Source organism: Sabethes cyaneus, chromosome 2 (genome assembly GCF_943734655.1).
Source record: "Sabethes cyaneus chromosome 2, idSabCyanKW18_F2, whole genome shotgun sequence".
Lineage (NCBI taxonomy): Eukaryota > Metazoa > Arthropoda > Insecta > Diptera > Culicidae > Sabethes > Sabethes cyaneus.
This window is the reverse complement of record NC_071354.1, coordinates 206,941,137-206,964,672: the sequence shown is the minus strand read 5'-3', so window position 1 is coordinate 206,964,672 and position 23,536 is coordinate 206,941,137. Positions and strand designations below refer to the sequence as shown.

General features: G+C 41.1%; 1 protein-coding gene across 1 annotated transcript in view; it reads left to right on the top strand.

Annotated features, from left to right (window-relative positions):
- LOC128734096 (uncharacterized) overlaps nucleotides 1–23,536 on the top strand; it is a 143,599-nt gene that overhangs the window by 1,013 nt on the left and 119,050 nt on the right. The gene's annotated exons all lie outside the window — the stretch shown is intronic.

The window sequence follows — 23,536 nt, the reverse complement described above, 5'->3', positions numbered from 1 at the left end:
ACATTTGTTTGTTTGCTCTAAAGATTCCTAACAGATGCACATTTAGAGCAGCTTTGATGCATTGCCAAGTTATAATTAGTGACTGCCGTAGAAAGTACAAAACTGAAGCTTTTAACTAATTTCTTTTTCCACTGTTCAGTTACTTCGCAAAAAACAAATTACTTCCAAATTGCCTGGCTCGAAACCGGCAAAGTCATTAGTGTCGATTCAGCAGTTAACTTTCAGCAACAGCATAATGAGTTGAACGAACAACGAAAAAAAATAGAATAATTTACTGCAATCAAAGACTGAATCTAGCAAGTCAAATGTCATTTGGTAGGTACATCGCCGAGCTACAAATATGTACCAGCAGTTCTAAAAAGAGAGCGTTAATTCGCAAAGAACCCTTTTGGATCGCTCCGGCTAAAAATCTTCACTTGAACACGAAACCGAACCTACCCTAACATGCAGAACAGAAAACCCATTCCGGACGGCCTCCGGCAGTGAATATTGCCCTAATTTTGTATTCTCACATGCTTCTCCACCAGCACCGCCGTGTCATTAGCATGGCGCTCTGCCTCTGCCTCTGCTGGCAGAGCGTTCAGTAGCATCTTCCGGAATCACTTTCCCGCCTTCCCGGCCAGGCCTGCGAGGCCTGCAACTCTTCGGGGAAAACTGGATCAGTGGGGAAAAACCGATGTAAAACCTAGTTTTCTTTCTAGTGTCTGTGTCTGTGTATGCCACAAGTCAAGCCACACTTACAAAACCACTTTCTTGTAAGTCAACATATTTCCACTTGTCTCACTTGTGCCTGTCCTGCCCCATTGCCCCCTCCATTCAAGCGGGCGTTACGATGCTGAAAGAGAAAAGCAGAATCGCCTGCTCACAAGCCGAACTACTTCCTGCTCTGATTACTACGCTTGAACCAGCCAGCTAGCCAGCCAACCACCGCACCGGGTGCAGTGTGTCAAAGTAAGTTCCAGCACTCTCGACTCCAGCCAAGGATGTGGTGGGTTCTGGTGCTTGTTACTGTCCAGGTCCTTCCGGTGCTTGCTTCGTGCCGACGGACGGGGGTTGCCTTTGAAGTATACAGCAGCAGCAGCAGCAGTAGCAGCGCGGTATGCAGTGAAGATTCAATATCGCGCGATTTGTGTGTGGCCTTATCTAGGCGGCCTGTTGGCGTTCAGGAGCGTGTTTTGGGCTTTTGAATGAAAAAGAATGCAGGAATTTAAGTGTAAAAAATACATAAATAGAAAGTTAAAGCATAGTAGCATAGACCCTTACTAAGGTTTTCAGGGCAAGCTTAAGGTTGAATTATATTCCATCGACATGGCGATTAGTAAAAGTCATCTTCATACCAAAAGGTGGTAGGAGAGATAGGACGAATCCCAAATCCTTCAGACCCATTAGTCTATCTTCGGTACTGTTGAAGACAATGGAAAAAGTTCTGAAGGATTACATCGATTCAACGTACATGCAATCTTATCCATTATCTAAATTTCAATATGCATACCGAGCTGGCAGCTCAACAGTCACAGCGCTCCATTCGCTTGTGGGAAGAATTGAAAAATCCCTTTCAGTTAAAGAACTCGCTCTTTGTTCATTCTTGGATATTGAGGGAGCTTTCGATAATACTTCCTACACATCTATGGAAAATGCTATGAAACGAAGAAAATTTAACAAGTACATTGTTGACTGGATTCATACAATGCTTGCAAAAAGAGAAATCACTTCTAAGCTTGGTGGATCGTCTATAATGATAAAGGCTATGAAAGGTTGTCCTCAAGGAGGTGTTCTTTCGCCACTTATGTGGTCCTTGGTGGTAGACGATTTACTCAGAACTCTTGAAGCAAAAGGTTTCGAAGTTGTAGGCTTTGCAGACGATTTGGTCATCATGGTAAGAGGGAAATTCGATAATACGGTTTCAGAAAGAATGCAACAGGCTCTGAAACATACCCAAATCTGGTGTAGAAAGGAGGGCCTTAGCATTAATCCGGCAAAAGTCGTAATCGTCCCATTCACAAAGAGGAGGAAACTCAACTTGAAGCCTCTCAAGCTGGAAAACAGAGAAATCCAATTTAGTGAACAGGTCAAATTTCTAGGATTGGTCCTAGATGTTAAGCTCAACTGGAATGCACATCTCGACGCCGTGATAAGCAAGGCAGTCAGTGCATTATGGTTGTGCTCGAAAACCGTTGGTAGAAAATGGGGTTTAAAACCTAAAATGATCATGTGGATCTACACGGCTATCATACGACCAAAAGTAACGTACGCCTCGTTAGTGTGGTGGCCAAAAACAAAAGAAGTTACCGCCGAAGCAAAACTTGCAAAACTCCAACGACTTGCGAGCATTGCAATAACGGGAGCGATGCGTAGCACTCCATCGAAAGCCCTAAATGCAATTCTCAATCTGCTGCCTTTGCATGAATTCGTACAAATAGAAGCGGAAAAAAGTGCTCTAAGGCTTAAAAGGTTCAGGCATATTTCGGATCTTTCTGGTCACATGAATATTCTGAAACTTTTCAAAATCGGGCCCGTGCTAAGTATGAACGGAGATTGGATGAATCCGGAGGATAACTATGATACTCCCTACAAGGTGTGTGAAACTTCACGCTCCGACTGGGAGAGGGGAGTTTCTATGGTTCGTCAAGGCTCAACGATATTTTTCACGGATGGCTCAAAAATTGGTTCAAAAACTGGTGCTGGAATCTATGGCCCTGGAACAAAAATATCAGTGGCTATGGGACTATGGCCAACTGTGTTTCAGGCGGAGATCTTTGCAATAATTGAATGTGTGAATGTTTGCTTGAGAAGAAGATATAAGCATGCAAATATATGCATTTTCTCTGACAGTCAAGCAGCATTGAAAGCGATAAGCGCTTGCAAATGCACATCAAAAATAGTCTGGGATTGCATTCTTTCATTACGGCAGCTATGCCAAATGAATACAGTAAATCTATACTGGGTTCCAGGGCATTGTGGCATTGAAGGCAATGAAATAGCAGACGAGCTAGCAAAAGCGGGCTCCAATTCGGAATTCATCGGTCCGGAGCCTTTTTGCGGTATATCAAAATGCACAATCAAAATGGAACTTAAACGCTGGGAAGAACAAAAGGTGACGGCCAATTGGATGGCTGTCAGAGGTTGTAACCAGTCAAAAAGATTCATTAATCCAAACGTAAAAACTACTAAAAAGCTCATAGAGCTCAACAAGAGAGCTCTGTGTACATACACCGGCCTAGTAACAGGGCACTGTCCGAGTAGACATCATTTGAAGAACATGGGTCGTGTTGACAATGATGTCTGTCGCTTCTGCAATCTTGAAAGCGAAACGTCGGAGCACCTGCTCTGCAGTTGTAGTGCGCTTTACACGAGCAGAGCTAAATTTCTTGACAAGAGATGCTTATCTCCTAGTGAAATTTGGTCTGCCAATCCCGGGAAGGTTATCGGTTTCATAAACCATATTATACCTGACTGGGAGCGTGCAGGAGCAAATGACTAGTTGTCTATAATGGCAATTGGCTTGCATGGCACGTACGGTAAACAGGGATATACTACAAAAGTTCAAATTAATGGACAAAGTAGTCAAATCCCATTCCAAAAAAAAAAAAAAAAGCATAGTAGTAGTACAGAAAAGCAGTAGTAATGAAGAAAAATTAACACTGGAAAAAAATAGAAAAAGCGTTCCTTGCCGACAAGATGCTGCTTTTAATACACCTACTCTGATTAGGCCCAAAGTTTACGTATAAAAAGCGTTTTTAAAAAACACCATTCTCAATAACGTAAAAAAATATGGAGAACATTTTAGAAACGTTCACCATAATTATAATTTGAAGTCTTCGGATTAGCGTTCTGACTCATTCATCATTGAATTATGTCCCAAGCAACACAGCTTGTTATCGAATAGTATAATATTACATATATCAGAACTTCTCTATTACCTGAAAAGCGCAAAAAACTTAAGTCTAATGAAACAAGAATTGAAAGAAGTATGTATCAGGTTATTTCATACCAATTTAAAACGTTATTATAGCATAAGCTACAACTTGTTCTTCCAGTAGTTTAAATTTAGTAATGGTGACGTAATAAAAACTTCGTGTTGACATGTTGACAAAACAAACATTATACATTAGATATGAGCTGTCAAATAAATTCATGTTATCCCAAAACATCTCAAAACCTTAATAATAACGACATATGTTTTCAAAGTACGTTTATAGTACGCTTAAGCGACTAATTTCCACGAATATTATTTTCTAACTTGTTTTGTGTGTTACTTGGGGTTCCTCCAGTACTGTCAGTCTTTGGCTGCTAGCCATTTCAGGTTTCGTATTCTGCTTAGACGCTGTAAAAACTTCACGGGTATAAATTTGATCTGCAAAACGAGTAAAATGACTCATGATTCCCGGTTTCTAGCTCATGATTTATGAAAATACACCATGAATAAAAATCATGATATCACGAGCTTCTTGCAGTACAACACAACGCAAAATCATGATTCATGATTTTGTGCTGTCTGATATGGCAGTTCAGTCATGATTTTACATGAACTCCCATTCATGATTTTACGATTTCATTCATGGCATCGGAATCAAATTTCTTTCCGTGTTCAATCAACTTTGACTGCTGTTTTTCAATCCTCTCGATCACCAGATCAACTTGCATTGCGGGATGTGCCTTGAAGTATATGGCCTCTTCTTGGTTCTCTGCTGAAAATTCTTTTGGCTAATCTTTCGTCGGGCATTCTGGTCACGTGTCCAGCCCACGGCATTCTACCACATTATACCCCCTTCATTGTATCAGCATATTTGTATCACTTGATTCAGCTCGGGGTTCAAGCAGCTGTGCCACACTCCATTTTTCATCATTTCAATCCAATTTTACGCTCACAAACCCCAAACACTCGCCGATCACTTTCCTTTAGTATCCATGATTAATATTCGTAAAGTTCATATAGTTCCGCATCCAGTTTTATCTCGGCACCAACACTATTTGGACTCGCACGTTCCCTGTCAGCAAGCATGTTCTTCGTTTTGGCTGTGTTATAGTGAGACCCACCCAAGTGGAACACTTGAGGTCCATTTAGTTGAAGCAACCGAATTACGACTGCAATTAGTCATATATCGGCTACCACAACAATTTTGTAACAACCGTGCTAGTAGGGCGTACTCGTAGTACTGATCATTTCGTTTGACTGAATTGTACGTAACCTTAAAGTCAACAAACAGATGAGGGGTCTGCAAGTTGTATATCTGGAACTTAACTAGTAGCTGACGCAGAGTAATCACCGGTTTATAGTCCTTCTCTTAGCCAACCTGGGCATTTGAATCCCCGATGACGATCTTGACGTTATGTTTGGACAGTGGTAGTATTTACGCTCTAATGCACTTAGAAGCAGAATCTGGTCATTATCGGGACTTTCGTGGTAAGGGCTGTGCACGTTGATGATGCCTATGTTTAAAAAGCGGCTATTCACCTGCACCTGCACCTGCGCATTCTCAACCAGTTCCCGCAACTCGGTCATCTTTATGAAAGCTGTACCCAGCTCGTCTTGAGCAAACCAAAAAGATTCCCACAGAATCTCTGGGATGCCATGCATTAAAATCGTATGGAGGAATTCTGCATAAGATTCTTACAGAAAGCTTTGCTTATAGAACCAGGATTCTTATATGAGAATCCAAAAGGCGAATCGCCAAGATACCTATAACTCGGTAAAGGAATCACCTTTACTATGAAATAGAAATCCTGGAGATTTGCAGAAAGCAGAAATCCAGTATGAGCAGGTAAGGGGTGTGTATTGCCGCAACTCCAGTAGATAGTATGACACTCCACCCGCAGCGCCATGACGTCGAGCTTACGGCTCTTCAATACATCGGAGAGAACTCAAGTGTACCCTTGAAATAGATTGACAGCTTGACGTCCGGTCATGGATTCAGTAGGAATATTATTGTTCTTCACTCTATGTGTAATGAATTTTTATGATGGCGACCAACCTGCTGCACTATTTGGAATCCCACCCCAGCAGGAGAACGATGATCGGCCGACGTTAACATAGAGCCGCTTCTAACATGAAAAACAGATGTTTAATAGCTCAATAGACTCGCTTGCTTGTTAGTATACAACCAACTGCGATCCCACTGTGTTATGATTAGATATTTGGAAAACCTTTATGCCTAAGGCCTTCAGACCTTCAAGTTACCCTACAAATGTTCACAGCTCAAGTTAATAATTTAAAGCTCATCACGGACAGCAAAATATTGAAATACGTACAACAGAATTTGAGTTAATCTCAGCTAGCATTTTTATATGTATATAAAAGTTTAACATCAGTAATAGCAGATAACAAAGCCTTGGGCTTCTTTCTAAGACTTGACCCTTCTTTATGGACAGACTTCGCGGCCGGTTGTTAGAGTACAGGACAATTACGAGGCTAGTGCAGCAATCCTACTGACTCTATCTAGCCGAGATTCGCACATACGACGACTAGCTTGTTAAACCAACTTGAGCGCGCTTTATTAGGCTTTAGTTACGATTACGAATTTGTTAAGACATTTACAATAGCTTTCATACATCGTTGTACGATTTCCCAGATAACACAAAATGATAATAAAAAGTTCAGATTAAGTTGTATGCATGACAATTTTACATTGTGTGGAATTGCATAACGATTAGAGTTTAGAGTATGTTAAAGCGAAGTGAACAATAAGTTGTTTTGCAGTCGTGCGTGTTCTCATATACAACTCATCACTGTGAATTATAAAGTGAATTATACATTGTAAAACCCGAATTAATCCACCTAGCGGCGTGACCTAGCCTTTCTACTGCCACAATAATCATTATTTAATTTCTCAGGAACTTAATTGTAGATGTATAGATGTTATATTAGACTATATTTTTAAATATCCGTTCCGTATTCCTCAAAATCCTTATTTGCCAGTAAAATTCACAACGTATTGTGTAGAATAATTATATTTTCTTTCCTTGGGTGCGTAAATACATGTAAGCGTCATTTACGTTACTTGATGAACACCTTATTTAGTTTTATAATATTTATAGAAAAATAATGTAAACACAAAAGATAATTTTTACAGACTTGAATGAATATGTATAGAAAATTAGAAATTAACCCTCTAACGGGTCTACAGACGGCCTTAACTTTCGGGCTTCAGAGCCACATACGAAACTGGTTTTGAATTGACAATATGAAGTATTTTCATAGCAGATTTTTTGATATTTTGATATTAATACCATGCATTCAAAAGTTAGCATCTTTGAAAAACAAGAGTTCAGAAAAATTATTATTATATTTCGCCTTTGAAGAAAAAGGATATCTACAACAAAATGATTGATCTCAAAATTTTACTATTGGTTTGCTTGGCTTCAATTTTGCAATATATCTGAATTAGAAAAAAAATACTGAATAGAGCATTAGATATGAAAACGAGAAATGGAACTATTTCTTAGCTAGCATTCCTTCAGATAATTATTTTTGCATGAAAATCAAAACTTAAGCTTCTTTTGAATGTACTTTCATGAAAAGATAGTCATTAGCTTGATCGCATCGTTTTTACAATGTTAGAAGGTTAGGAAAACAAGATGAGTTCGAAAAATAGTGCCAAAGCTGCGCCATAAACATGCTTGAGAATGGGAAATACGATCGATATGATTCCCAGTGCTTGTCTTTTTTTTATTTATTTATTAAAACATGATACATGACATAAGACATCTGTCCTTTAAAATATCGCTAACGAAAACAAATCTTACAAAATTTCTACCGTGCAACGTTTACTTCCTATTTTTCATATAACATTTCTAAGCTCTAGTATCTATTGATTGAAAAGAGCATCTATTGATGCGCAAAGTTTGTTTGGAATTTGTACAAATTTATTTGGAAAAATCAACTCACTAGTATTTTTGATTCTATACACCACTATACCTACATGCTTAAATAAACTGCTTTTCTTCGCTTTTTGCTTTTCTTGTACAATTGTGAGTAACAGCAAGTGAAGAAAATGACAATTTAAATCTGAAATCAAAGAAAAGAAAAAACTTTTCGATTGAATCCCATTATTTAATATTTATTTGCAACAGATACGTAGTTCACCTACGACGTGCAGGCTTCATCAGTGTCTTATTTCAAAGCGTATACGTATCTGTCGCGAATAAATATTAAATAGTGGAATTTAGTCGGTAAAAGTTTTTTCTTTTCTTTAATTTCAGAGTTCGTATTCCACTAAGAGACTTCAAAAACTTCAGACAATTGACATGTTTCTCACTTTTCTTGAATTTCATTGCAAATTTAAAAATTGCAAATTGTCATCACATACATACATACATACACACATACATACATACATACATACATACATACATACATACATACATACATACAAACATACACACATACATACACACACACATACATCACACATATCTCATACATTGAATACAATCAACATTTGATTGATATGTTTGGATTTTCACGTTTTAACGGTTTAATATACGATGCTTAAGTGTTAAAGTTTGAATAACTTTTGAATGAAGCGTCCGATTTTAAATAACTCGGTTTCGTTTGATAGATCTCAGCAGTAATTTTCAAATAATCATAAAATGTGTGATGTTTTTCATTAAATTAATGCTTATATGTTACATAAATATGTTTTAAATACTATTTTTTCACATTTCTTTATGTAACTTTCAAACTACAAGTCCAATCGTCATGAAATTTGGAAGTTAAGGGTTTGCAAGGCTCATCTTTCATATGCAATCAATTTTGTTCAAATCGGTTAAGAGACCTATGAGATAATGAAGTCCCAAATTTTTCGTATTTTTATACATAACTTTTGAACTAAAAGTCCGATCAGTATGAAATTCAATAGCGACCAACGGGACACCTAGACCTTTCATTTGACACTAAGAACATTAAAATCGGTCCAGCCATCTCCGAGAAAAATGAGTGAGATTAAAAGCGTCACATACACACACACACATACACACACACATACATACACACACACAGAAAATGCTCAGTTTTCGAAACTGAGTCGAATGGTATATAACATTCGGCCCGCAGGACCTTCTTTTCATTTCCGGTTTTCCAAGTGATTTCTATACCTTTATACTATATATTTATATAGTAGAAAGGCAATTAGTAATAACTTAGTAATATATTCATGAGTATTAAGTTGCCTGTTCTCAAAATCGCATTATTAAATGTAAGATAGAATTATAAACAGACATGTGAAAGCACGCGCCGCTCCGCACGCCGTGCTAAAACATTCTCCTTTGTTCATACGTCACACGCAATTTATAAATGATTGTCAAAACTTGTGCACGTATATTGAAATATAACTTTTTCATGCAGATATGATTTCGTATTTCTCAATTACAACCGAGATATACAAACCAAATTGTTTGCTGGATTGATGCCAGCTGGGAGCAGATCAGATTGTGACACGTTCAGCAACACCAGCTCCACCAAACACTGAATTGTCTTGTCACTCTTATGACCTGTTTTTTCCTCCTCCTGTTTTTTTGACGTAGGACTACGTCTTACAGCAAGTTTTGTGATAGGGTGTCATTCCAAAAAATCGAAAAATGCGAGCGTCACGAAAAATGAAAGGTTTTGAGCGCTAATAGCTCAGCGGTTTTCCAATCGATTTTCAATATTCTTACACCAATCGATCGGAAAATCTTCTAAGAATTGACCCAAATGAAGAAAAGTATGGATTCTTGATGTTGAACTATTGAAAAATTGAAAATAATGAACCTATGTTGTACCAGAATTCTCGCTTCGTGATTGGTTGGAAGATTCTTTACGATGATCTAAACCTATACCAATTTGATATCTGTGCTTGGGAAGTAAGCCAAAACAAGTGACCAAGCTTCCTCATTTCAATTTCAATAAGATTTCTTAACACCACGGTTCAACCTAGACCATTTTGATGTCCTTGCTTGGGAAGTACGCCAGAGAGAGTAGCAAAGCCCCTTCGTGCCAACAGATTTCTTACAAACGCGCTTAAACCTAGTCTAATTTGATGTCTGTGTTAGGGAAGTGTGCCAGAAAAAATGACACAAGTTCGTTGTCCCAACAGATTGCAAATTCTTTACTGCGAGACGATTAAACCTCGGCGAACTTGATATCTGTGTTGGAAAAATTTGCTACAGCTGTACTGTTCGGTTATATTCGGTTCGGTTCGGTTGCTGGTTTCCAATATACGTCGAATGAAAGTACCCCTTGCGAAAATATGGCTCCTGAACCAATGCGATGGTGACAGAGCCATTAAAAAGTTTTTCGCATAAATACAAATTTGCTGCCCGTTTGTGTTGAAGATTTATTTGTGCGACTCTAACTATTTGACTAGCGGAGTATATGCACAAACAATCTCCAACACAGATCAGACAGCAAATTGTAAGCGAAGCCAATTAAGTTGGCCAGAACGCACTTGGCGTAAAACCCATAAGGGAAATTGGGCAGGACTACTATTCTGTTCCCACGAAACGCAAGGGACAACAAAGATCGACCGTACCAGAGCCCCGCATGGCACAGTAGGGGCAAGATGCCCAAAGCACTCCGTTCGCGACTGGCATGTTTTCACCCCTCCAGCCATTCAGTCATCGGCACGGAGTTAGACCTTGACTTAGGGGCACCGAAAAACCTGCGCCGAACTGCATGATTAGGTAGCCGGAAACCACACGGCGAATGTTCTACCTTCTCTGTCTGCTTACGACAACCAAGGTTGCGTACCACCAGGTGCGCAACTTTGGCTACCGTACCCCAGCCGGCACCTCGTGGAGGTAGAGATAGGAGTTTGAAAACAGAGGTGATATATTTGCCCATGTTCACTCATTTGCCAGCCAGAGATGCCAGAGATGTACGCTGGGAATCTCTCCAAGTAGTGCCTGTAGCTCGTCATTCATGCGCATCCACCAAATATCGTCCATAGCATTTTCTGCAAGAACACGTATGTCCTCCGTGAGCAGCGTCACAGCTTCCAATCTAGTTCAATGAGGGTTTTATACACTTCGTTCGGCGGCTTCTTGATCGTAGCGTTTTGTGAAGGACGACGTGTTTTAGTGTTGTTCGCGGTTACCAGCGAACCAAAATCAAGAACTTATCTACCACTTCTAGTTAGTCACTGTCAACGGCTACCGTCCGTGCGAAGCCCACGTGTGTCTGCTTTCAGTCATTTCCTCTCATATATTTGGTCTTCAATGCACCCATTTTTAGCTCAATTCTCCTAGACTCCACTCTCAGTGTGGTGTAGATGGTCTCCACAATCCCCAACTTGCTGGCTATGTTAGCGAAGCCATCTGCGAAGCCTAGGAGTTGGCTACCTTTGGTAAAAATCGTGCCTCTCGTTTCGATACCCGCTCATGAGATCACCCGCTCAAGAGTGATGTTAAACGCCGAGTCTCGAAGGAACTCCAGAGTGTCCCCGAGTTGCGCACGAAACACATTACTCGATCCAGTGTAGTTCTAATCAGTCGCGTCAGTTAGGCCGGAAAATCGTGTTCGTGCATTATCTGCCATAGCTGGTCTCGATCAACTGTATCATATGCCGCTTTGAAGTTAATAAAGATGTGATACGTGGGCACGTTGTACTCCCAACATCTCTGTATGATTTGTCGGATGGTGAAAATTTGGTCCGGAGCTGCGCAAGCTCCCACAAAACCTTACGTAACCGTTACGAGTTTGGTTCACCTTCTCCTAAAGCTTACGCATGTCATCAGCTTGGATCAGTTATTCTAATTCTTCACGATCTCTGTCCTCCTTCTGGTGCTTTTTACTGCTCAGAATTGTGGTTAACTGGTTCGTAGTTCGTCGGTATTTGTCCAAAATCTCCCTAGTGGAGTGGTAATGCTCAGATCATTTTTCCAAGTTACTTTTGCATCTCCACCGCTTGCATACTACATCAAACCAATCATTTTGTATATTTTGGAGTGTTCCACGTATCGCGTCCTCTTCGACGGTCGAGCCGATTTCAAGGATTGACGCACCTAATTCCTCGGAAAAAGATAGTGCCATCATCCAGTAACCAGTACTGCAACCTAACAAGACCTGAAATAGTCATTAATGAGTTGTCAAAACTAAATGCGACGGCACCGTGCTGCTAGGGGTAGTTCTCGGCAGATTGCGGGTTATCCGGCTGCCTAATGCTCTGCCGAGGAGGACGACTTTGGTGTGTCTGGTATACGGTTGACAGTATTGAGCGCATATATTTGTTGTTTATTTGTTGTTTATTTAAAAATTTTCCATCTGGCAATGATGTCTTAATGAATAAAATTGGTTAATATCTACGGTTAATTACTAATGACCTAATTCTACTCATAAAATTCCTAGTCGGTTCGTTAAACTCAAAGTGTTCTTCAACTGCCGTGAAAGCGCGAATGCATGCAGAAACCGGTTCATTGTATCCAAACAACGTTCGATGGAAATTTGGTTGCAGTAGCGTCGTATTTCGAAGAGATCTGCTTGGTATGCGAAAGTTCAAAATTGAGAGTAGTTCAGGGGCATCGATTTCACTATTAAGTAACTTGGCTATAAACAGCGTTTGCTGAATTTTCCGTCGTTGTTCCAGAGTATCAAGGCCCAAAAGCCGGCATCTATCAGGATACGGTGGCAAGTTTTCGGGATCACGCCAAGGCAAGTTTCTCAGCGCCAGACTTATAAACCGTTTCTGAACTCGCTCAATCCTAAGGCACCATGTGAGTTGGTAAGGATGCCATACGACAGACGCATTTTCCAAAATTGGACGAACGAGTGCACAATACAATGACTTCCAGCAATACGGGTCCGAAAAATCCTTTGCTACCTTGGCAACAAACCCCAACTGTCGGGAAGCCTTGGATATGATTGTTGAACAATGCAGATCGAATGACATTTTTGCATCTAGGAGAATTCCTAAATCAGTTACTTTAGTAACTCTTGCCAAAGTAACACCGCCGATGTGGTAGTCGAATAATATTGGCTGGACCGTACGATGAAACGTGATCACTTGGCATTTTCCAACACTGATAATCAGTTTGTTTGTGTGGCACCAATTCGCAAATGCTATTAGCGAGTTTTGTAGGCGCCAACAGTCCTCTAGCGTGCGCACTGTTACGTATAACTTTAAATCGTCTGCATAAACGAGCTGGAAGCTCTCGTCCAATGTGAAAGTAGCGTCATTGAAAAATAAAATGAACAGCAGTGGCCCAAGATTGCTGCCTTGTGGAACTCCGGAGCTGTTCGAGAAAGGTTGCGACACATAACCATCAACCTTGACCCTTAGTTCGCGTTCCGTAAGGTAGGATTCTAACCAAGCTGTCAGTTGCGTAGAAATACCAAGACGGGATAGTTTGTATAGCAGTATTTTGTGGTCTATTTTGTCGAAAGCTGCCTTCAAGTCTGTATAAATGACATCCACTTGCGCTTTTTCCTCCATGCTATGTATTACCTTCGTCGCAAACGTCACTAAATTTGTAGTGACAGACCGTTTGGGCATAAAACCGTGTTGAATCGTGGATATAGAATGTTTTGCGGCATTGTGCAGTTGTTTATGCACTATAATTTCAAACAATTTTGAAACGGCTGAAAGACTCGTAATCCCTCGATAATTTTCGACGTTATGGCGGTATATACTGCTAGTAGGTGATGGTCATAGTCAATATCCGCACGCCGTAGGGAACGTATGTTCGTGATGTTAAGTAAGCACAAACCATCTATGAGAACGTGATCAATCTGGTTTATTGCACGTTGATCAGGTGATTTCCAGGTAGCTTCGTGGATATCTTTGCGTGGGCAACAGTTGCTTCAGATCACCAGGCCTCGGGAAGCTACGAAGTTTCATCGTTAGCGGTTATCGTTCGTCTCGTTGTTCAGGCAATGAGGCATATCACCGGTCTATCAATTGCTTCACATTTCTTCCCGGGCGATCATATCCCCAATAACGATCTTGATGCCCTGTAGCGAATAGAACGCGCGTACACCGCTTGCTTCTTATCGTCGTGTCTACTTACGTGCGGGCAATGCACGTTGGTGATACTGTAATTTAAGAAATAGACACATCCTTATGTTGATCGTCTTCCAATCTATCACGCGATCAACACTACAAAGCCCGTTTCCGTTGGAAGTGCCACCACTCTGGTAAAGCTGGGCGATGGCGAGTTTGCGGAGTTCAAATTGTTCGAGCAGCATCCAGTCGCCACTTGCAAAGTTCTATGAAGAAGAAATGGTCTGCAAAAGATCCACAAGCCAGGCAATGAAATGAGAGAAATTGTTTCGGTAGTGGAGTTTCCAACAGAAAAATTGGCAAAATGGCTAGTTGAAAAATTTCAAGTCAAGCCTGAGAAATTTCATAGAGCAGTAAAGTATAAAAGTGGAAGAGTGAACAGTAGAAGAGTGGAAGTTCTGCAAATTATCGAAGTAAATATTTAGGTAAATGAATAATCTAAAAGAAGAGTAAAACAAAAGAAAAAAGTCAGATAATGAGACGATAGCTAAGTAAACCCTTTGATACGCCTCTTGACGTTGTTCTGGCGAAGTAAATTCACTGCATCGGTTGAGAAATTGCATGCCTCATCTTCGTACGTTCGGCAGCCCTTGCAGTTTCGTGGTGCAGAATACTAAATCAATGGTTGAAAAGAAAAGTGCCATGAATCAGGCGCGCCGACGACTCTGGCCCAATAAGCGGCGCTGGGCTATGCTGTTAGAAGTAGCTGCTACAGCTGGAACGCTAGGGGAGCTGACGACGTTCCCGGCTGCTGGCGCGGTTTGCCCAACTGGAGCAAGAGTGAAAGCTGAAAGATAAAATCTCAATTTAAATTCTCATTATCCTTCCAAAGGCAACGTACAGCGACCGAACCGAACCAGCAGCGGAGGGAGCAGGGCACACGAACCAGACCACGAACGAAAGAGCGGTGAAATGTTATCAAATCACTTCTGCAAACTGGCGCAAATGTCAGACTACTTTTTATTACCCTCCGCTGCAACTACACACACAGTCAGTCGGCACTGCACTGATGGGCTGCCTTCAAGGACCTTTCGGTACCTCCCAGCGCCGAGAGGGATAAACTCTGATATTCGAATGTGTGAAAAGTAGAATAACATTTATAGCTCGAATTCATTCATCCTTCCCCGAACACGTATATGCACTTTCTGATGGAGTGTAAATTCTTTGCATCCTGCTTTTCCCTAAAGTTCGGAAAATATGCATTTATGACACGCAGGGAATCGGTGATGTAACTTTCTTTCGAAACTAATAAACTAGCGTCTATGGATGACTCGAACTATCTACCGAAAAAAAAGTTCTAAACTAAACATCGTTGTTTCTTCTGCATGAATTTGAACTCAGTAATCTCGGTGTGCTTGCTCCTTCTGATGACGGGAGTGCAATTACGGTGTGATGCAATTCGACGGCAGTTCTGCGATGGATGCATATACTGCTAGTCTACACTGTCAGATCCAGTCGTCGCTGTCGTCAACGTCGCTAGCTGCCTGGCTGCCTGGCTGGCTGGTTGGCATCTTTTTTTAGGAAGCAATTTTGCAGCAATGTGCAATTTCCGAGATGTTTGATTCGTGTAACTTTGTGTGTCTGCTCAGAGCGCCATTACTTTTTCCCGCCCGGATGTCGAACAAGTCGATGCCCGATTGACGGGTTTGTTTTTCTGTGCCCCGCTCTGCTGAACGGAGAATGCAGTTCTCTCTGCATTATTAACTTCGCTTCCCTGACAGCTTGTTCGGCACAGGTGACAGTCAGCAGTGGCAAGGAACGCTTTTATTCTGATGGAAAGTGTGGCGCCGTTCGACCGGGCGGAAGCGAATGGATTTTGACGAAATTTCTCCGATTGTCGTCCGACACCGTTACAGAGATGTTACTTACCTTAATTAAACGCTTGCTTTACACGACCCTTCAAAAACAACTGTACTTTGTTTGCTTTGCTTCGTGTAATTTATTAACACACAATAAATAATACGATTTAAACACATAAATCATCACCACGAGACCGAAGGGCAGTGCAATGAAAACAAACTGCATAGGTTTTTTTTCTCATTGGATCGTTTTTATTCTTTTTCCGAACAAAAGTGAATGAACCGAGCCAGCAAATTTCCGCTTCTCGGGTGTTCATCAGATGTCCGATGATGCAATAGAATAATCGTCCTCCCATCCTCCTACATGCGCCCACGTTGGCTGTGTTGGCCCTTGTTCGACCCTGCAAAAGATCGGTTAACCATTATATGATCGTAAGCTGGTAAGAATACTTTTTATTGCGCTGTTTTTCTTTTTTTTGCTTTTGCTCTGCTGCACTGATGGAGGACAGCGTCGAACGTCCGAAGGCGAATGAAGACTAAAATCCTGAACAGAGATTGGCTCCTTCCTGTTCGCATAACAATGGTCGCATTGGCTCGCGGTTTGTTTCTTACGAGCTGAAAAAACTGATTATTTATTTTCTTATTAATAGTTCTAGGAAATGAAACAGGTTCCGATTCTCGCAAGCTTTTTCTTTGTTTTCAAACAGACTTCCAATTCTGAATCAGGCTGAAAATCGCGCTTGACTTTCGTTGTAACAATTACCCCAAAGAAACAACATTTAAAGCTCCCGAAAGGGGGAAACAGTCGCTACCTTCGAAAGGCAACCTGTCATCGCTAGCAGACCGTGCTGCGTTGCAGTAAGTGTCCATTAAAACTGTATCCCTAACCTGTCGAATCTGGTGCTCTGGTCGGGGAGGGGCGGGTAGCCCGCTCACTGAAGTAAAAAAAAATGTGAAGAAGGGTTCGGCCGGAATCGGTGGTTTACACATTTTTATGATTTTAATTATTTTGCTTGACGAGGCGACCCGGCGGTTTTCCTCCTCCCGCTGCCTTCCTCCCAGCTTCTGTCTGTTTACTTCTTCAGTTTGTTCGCGCACTGCTGATGCGGCGGTGCATATGGTACGTACTATAATACATCGCTCCTTTATGGCCGCGTGCCGGTAAGATTTTTACCCTTGCCCTTCTTGTGCCGTTCTTCTTTTCCTTGCTCCTCGTGAGGTGTTTACCCACTGCGAACGACGCAAGTTGCATGTCCGGAAAGTGCAACGACTGACAGCGCGACGCATATTGTACGGAATTAAGTGACGGACCGCCACGCGAACTGGCGCTGCACTCGGCGCGGGGTTACGACAGCAGCAGTAGCGAGGCTGCGGCGAAGATTGAAGTAGGAGAGGTCTATCGTCGCGTAATATTCCCCGGTGTGTTTGCCAAGTTTTATTGCAGCCGGAGAGTGGCTCCGTCCTTCTGTACTTCTGTCGCCCGGCTCTGTGACCATTACTATTGTGGGCTGCAGGAAAACAACTTATTTTTTACTGTCATTTCGAGATGTCATAGAGCTGTTGCGAGATTTTTATAGACTACCATTCATTTGCCCTCTCTATTTGCCACGGCTGTAGAACGAACGGGAGTTACGTGGACTCTATCCACTCGTGAAATATGATGTTTGAACACTAATTGTGGTTCATTGTCTTGGAGGATTACGAACCGCAGGGCGATGAGTTTATGGCTTTTAAAACGTACCGTAGTTATGCAATTAGTAGGTACATTCCTTGCTCGTTGCACACTGCGCTATTTAGCTCTTACACACTGGGCAGTGATATGATTTGGTATAATTTTTGGATTCCGCTAAGAATAGGAATACTTAAGAACTGCAACTGGTTGATGTTGACTCAACCTCTGGTGTTGGCATTTTCCCAAAGTGACTGGCACATATATGATTAGTCGGCCTTCGGTGACTATTTATCAACAGTTTAATCGTCACAGATTATTGCAGGTTCTTATGTGAAATAACCTGAATTGCTATAACTATAACCTGACCTCCGTCAGAACGAAAAACTTTACACAGACCATTTATGTTGATTCTTATGTAAAATATTCCTTATATACGAGCTTCCCTCCCCTCCATTAACAATCGTTTTTGTGAAAGTTTTCTCCCTACATGTTCTCATGAATTAGTAATCACCGCTCATAACTGGGCGGGATTATCTTTACTCATAAGGGTGTTAATAAATATTTTTGAGATGAAAGAGAATTGTTTATTGCTTTTTCTGCTACTTTCTGAGCGATATTAAAGTCAACAGGGCGCCTGCCCTGAACTTCATGCAGGCTTTAAATAGTTTTGCTGTTTTCACGGAAAAATGGCTGGCAGCGCTTCTAACGAAGTTATCAGCCTCAATGTTTTCCACGTGACTGATGAGATTGTCAAAATTGCTACCGAAAAACTCAGAACATTCGTTAGTCGTCGGATCTGACGGGTTTCTATCTTGTGTCCTGAAAAAAATTTCTACTGATCTCGGTAAATCCTGGTCTTTCACTATTGTTGGATGCTTCAATCTAACAGTTTGAGTTCCAAATCCTATGAAAAGACTCAGTTATATTCTATGTTCTATACACACAACAAGGTTGATCAACGTTGAAAACTATCGAGGCATTACATTGTTACGCTCCTGCTCTCAAGAGCTCGAGCTAATGTTGAACGATGCATTGTGAGCTAGCTTTTGACCCTACATCCCCTCAAAACACCATAAGGTTTTCCAATAATATTTAGTCTTCGCCAAACTCGTTGATTTCGTAACGGCCTGCGTAACATGAACGAAGGAGTGCCTCGTAGCTACAGTATACACGCACTTGAAAGCAGCGTTGGATCAGATTGATCATGGTATCCTTCTAAGAAGTTTTATTACAGTTTTGAAAGTGGGTACTGTATTGGGAGATTTGAAGATCGGTGCTCGAGTAGTTTGCGAAGATGTTTAATCTTTGTATTAGTTCTTTGAGTTCTTATATTGCATAATATAGCTCTAAGATGTTGTACATAGAAGAGTCAGCCAGAAACTGAAACAAACAGTTTTTATGGCCATATTGGATTTTATTCAACTGAATAAAAACATTATCTACACTGTGCTGATTCTATAGGCGGGCAATATGGTTCTTTTGCGTGAGTGGCTCTGAACCGTTTATTGTCTGCCCGCAAACCGATTCATATGGTCGGTGTTAAGTCAGACACAACCGAGTGGCAAATTTCTGACTTCGAGAAATCATCTTCTAACTCTGGCTGTTTGCAACATTTTTGTAGTCTGATTAGAGTAAAATGATGCTTAGAAAATTCTTGATCGTTTGCTATCATAACCTCATTTTTTAAAATTTTGCGACTTGGGCCGGTCCGATTTAACACCGACCATATGATATCGCTACAAGCAATCGAGTTAAGCAGGTGAGTCGAGCAGTCGAATCAAGCAATCGAGTCAAATAGTTGGATCGAGTAGTCGAGTCGAGCAGTCAAATCGAGCAGTCTAATCAACCAGTTAAATCAAGCTGTTCAGTCAAGCAGTTCAGTCGAGCAGTTGAGTCGGGCAGTCGAGTCGAGCAGTTAAATCGAGTGGTCGAGTTGAGCAGTCAAGTCGAGCAGTTAAATCGATCAGTCTTGTCGAGCAGTTAAGTCGAGCAGTCTAGTAGAGCACTTGAGTCGAGCAGTCGAATCGAGTGGTTTAGTCAAGCAGCCGGGTCAAGCGTTTAAGTCGAAAAGTGGAGCCGTGCAGTTCATTCGGCCTGTTGAGTCGAGTAGTCCAGTCGAGCAGTTGAGTCGAGGAATCCAGTTGCTCGAGCTCCAGCTAATTCGAGCAGTCGAGTCGAGTAGTCCAGCCGAGCAGTTGAGTCGAGTAGTCCAGTCGAACAGTTTTTTCAAGCAGTTGAGTCGAGTACAGGTATACCTCCATAGTACGTACCCTCGTTAGTACGTATCCTCGATAATACGTACCCTCCATAATACGTATATTTTGCCTCCATAGAACGTACATTTTCCAACAATGATTTTTTTTTAGTTTCTATATAAAGCAGAAACATTTTTATGAATATTTATGAGTCAATACAAGCAAATATGTATTCAATAATTATGAATTTTTGAATAATATCAGTTATTTCTATTATGTAAAAAACCAGTATTTTAAAATTAAAAACAGTCCTTAATAAAATATACATTCTAAATAACAGTTATTTTAGCATTCCGGGCAGACTCATTGTCGGTACTAAATTTTGCAGATTTTTGCTCAGAGAATTCACCTTTTCTGCGATTCGCATTCTTCCCAACTGCGACGGGTGAATATATGTTGTCGTCATTATTCAAGAATTATTTTACTTTGTTCCGAAAACTATATACGTTACACAAGTAATTAAATTATTCACATTAATTTTGTTGTAAAGTTAAACACAAATGCATTTTTTTCAAAATTTCGAAGATTGGAGAATTATGCTTTTATTTACAAGCGATTGCTAAATAAAAGCTTGGCTGTCCTATATGTTTTTTTGTATTTTTAACAGTACATGGCGGAACAGTTCCTATGCCAATGTATGCGCAACCGGAACGCTCCTATAATATTTCAGGACTTTAAGATCGTGATTAAAGAAGCCAAGAAAGACGTCGCGGTCTTGGACATAGAGTCATTGCTCTGGTTTAAATACATAATTTATAAATCCCAATATCTCGAAGGCATTCGAAAGACTATATTTAAAAATGGGCGGCTTCACTGCTAAATACAAACTTGATGAAGTTTGAAGTTGCTCTACTGTCGAAAAAACAACACGAGCTAGTTTTTGAAAACTTCTCAAATGAAAAAATATCAGCATGAAGGACATTGTGGAAAAGAATCGTAGAGAAAAGTCGCTCTGTCAAATACTCTTCTCCCTGTCATCGCCGAAGAAAGTTGTGCCTGTGAGAAATCTTTGCCGAATTAGAAAAAATCGTGGTAGAACTATGATATAAACTTAGAATCCAATATTACTGTCATCTTACTTTTTTGTTAAATTATTATCACACTCAATAGAGGCGAAAATTAAAAGAATATTCTTACCTAAATTGACAAAATTATTAATGGACAATATTATTATCGGATAGTTATGCTTTTATTTTGCATATGGAACTGTTCAAGTTTGATATTTTCTGGAAAATTTTTCGAACAATGTCCGTCTAAATTACAGTTTTTAAGGTAAATTAGGATATAAATAAGCTACTTCCGTGTTTTTCTCAAAATCAATCAATATTCACATGGGACACGTATGCTTTCCTACGCAGATAAGCAGCCTTATATGAACTTCTCCTATTTACGCAGCCTACAGCTGAAGCTCCGATTATTGTAGTTAACTATTTTCTGTTCATAGCACTCTCTCAGCTTATTGTCCAGTATATAGACTGAAAGCTCACTCGATTGGAATTAGTGGATTTGGAATGAAATATCCCGAATGACGGCTATTGAGCTCTTGTCATGCTTCCTCATTCCAGCATATATTTACAACTACAGTTGTTACCGTTTCGCACTCTTTACCCTATAACACCCAGGTAGATCGAAATAAATTGAATGTATCGTGAAGCAGACTAGAGTTCGTGATGAATTTTGCATATAAATAATTCATAGGTTTAGGTTGGGTGAGCGTTTTAAAGTAAATGATGCATTATTATAAATATAAAAATTAAATTAAAATCGAAATTAAAAATAAATAATTAAATTAGGGAAAAATAGTTAAAAAGTAAAATTATTTCCGAGTAAATAAAATCGAGGGACTAATAAAAAAACACTCACGATGCAACGATACAAAACATTATCCACAACTCTACAAACACCAAACGAAATAAAATGTCAGTTCAATGGCTTAAAAAAAACGGCAGGAAATAGAAAGAGGAGTTTCTCCCTCCAGCGACAGTGGAGCTACCACCACTTTCGATTAGATGGTTCACTAAGTCAGAACAAAAATTAATTAGCTCCGGCTATTCAATAAAAATTAGTTAAAATCTTTAACTTATAAAGTAAGTGGTGCTTATTATATAGCACGATATTTGTGTATACGATCCGTGGCACATGAAGTGGATTAGCATAGTCAGGTATGGAAGGTTTACAGGTTACGGGGGAAAAATCAACCCTAACCTTAGTGCATAGATACTGACCAGTTTATTCTGTCCACGTGCTAGGACCCATTAATATTATTCGGCCTGAATACGCCGGCCAGGTTTACCGGCCCCTAGATGGTAGATCATCGAGTGATTGGAGAGATCCTTTGGAAAAACGCACCCGCGTTCGAACCCCCGCTTCTGAGGTCACACGCGCTCCAGGGGAGGCGGTGACGGGCCGGAGTGAAGCAGATAGTCCGAACCGATTAATACGTAGCTGAAACACCGCATCCGCGGTAGATCCCCTCCACCTTTGAGGTCACACGCGCTCATAGGGAGGCGGTGACGGGCCGGGGTTAAGCAGTTCGATAGAGCAGGGAAAATTTCGCACCTACAGTCGCAGTAAGCAGATCAATAGCCAGAGGTGTTCATCGCAAGCAGCAACGGTCGGCCGACCTACCGCACCAGTAGCAGCAACCAAGGCAAACACAGCATCGTGAGTAGAGTGGAAAAAAAGTTAGGTTAAATAAATATTGTAAAAGTTTAATTTAGGGTTTTGATCTCTTGATCCCGAAAGTAGACCCGGAGCCGACCCTGAAAGCCTTCGCGTTCTCAAGGTTGAGCTAGCCAGTGAGAAAAGAGGTCTTGAGAGCCCAGCCCCTACACGGTTCCCAGTGGTTCGACCAGGAACCTGGGGTGAACGTAACCGAGGCCCCTCCGGCTTCGGAAGTAACACAGTAGAGATTTGTATAACGCGGATTTGTAGAATACGGATTTCTATAGCGCGGTACCACGATATTTCTATAACGCAGTTGAGCAGCTGAGTCGAGAAGTCTAGTCGAGCAATCGAGTCGAGTATTCCAGTCGAGCAGTCGAGTCGAGTAGTCCAGTCGAGCAGTTAAATCAAGCTGTTCAGCCAAGCAGTCCAGCCGAGCAGTTGAGTCGAGCAGTCGAGTTGGGCAGTTGAACCGAGCAGTTGAGTCGAGCAGTTTAATCGAGTAGCCCAGTCGAACAGTTGAATCGAGTAGTCTACTCGTGCAGTCGGGTCAAGCGATTCATTCGAGAGTTAAGTCAAACGGTTGAGTCGAGCAGTTCTGTCGAGTAGTCCAGTCGAGCTGTCGAATCAAACAGTTAAGTCAAGCAATTTAATCGAGCAGTCGGGTTGAGTGGCTAAGTCGAGCAGTCTAGTCGAGCTGTTGAATCAAGCTGACAGTTGAGTCGAGTAATCAAATCGAGTAGTCTAGTCGAGCAGTTGTATCTTGAATCGAGGAATCGAGTTGAGCAGTTGAGTCGAGCAACCGATTCGAATAGTCCAATCAAGTAGTTGAGTCAAGCAGTTCATTTGAGCAGTCGAGTCTAGCAATTGAGTCGAGTAGTCCACTCGAGCAATGGATTCAAGCAGTGGAATCAAGCAGTGGAATCAAGCAGTGGAATCAAGCAGTGGAATCAAGCAGTTGAGTCGAGCAGTCGAATCGAACAGTTCAGTCGTGCAGTTCAGTTAAGCAGTACAGTCGAGTAATCAAATCGAGCAGTCTAATCGACTAGTTCAGTCGAGCAGTCTAGTCAACCAGTTGAGCAATCGAGCAGTCCAGCAGTCGACCAGAGAGGTGACTGAGAATAATACAACCCATTGCTACGAAAGCATGACGTCCTGTCAAGGACCTGGTTT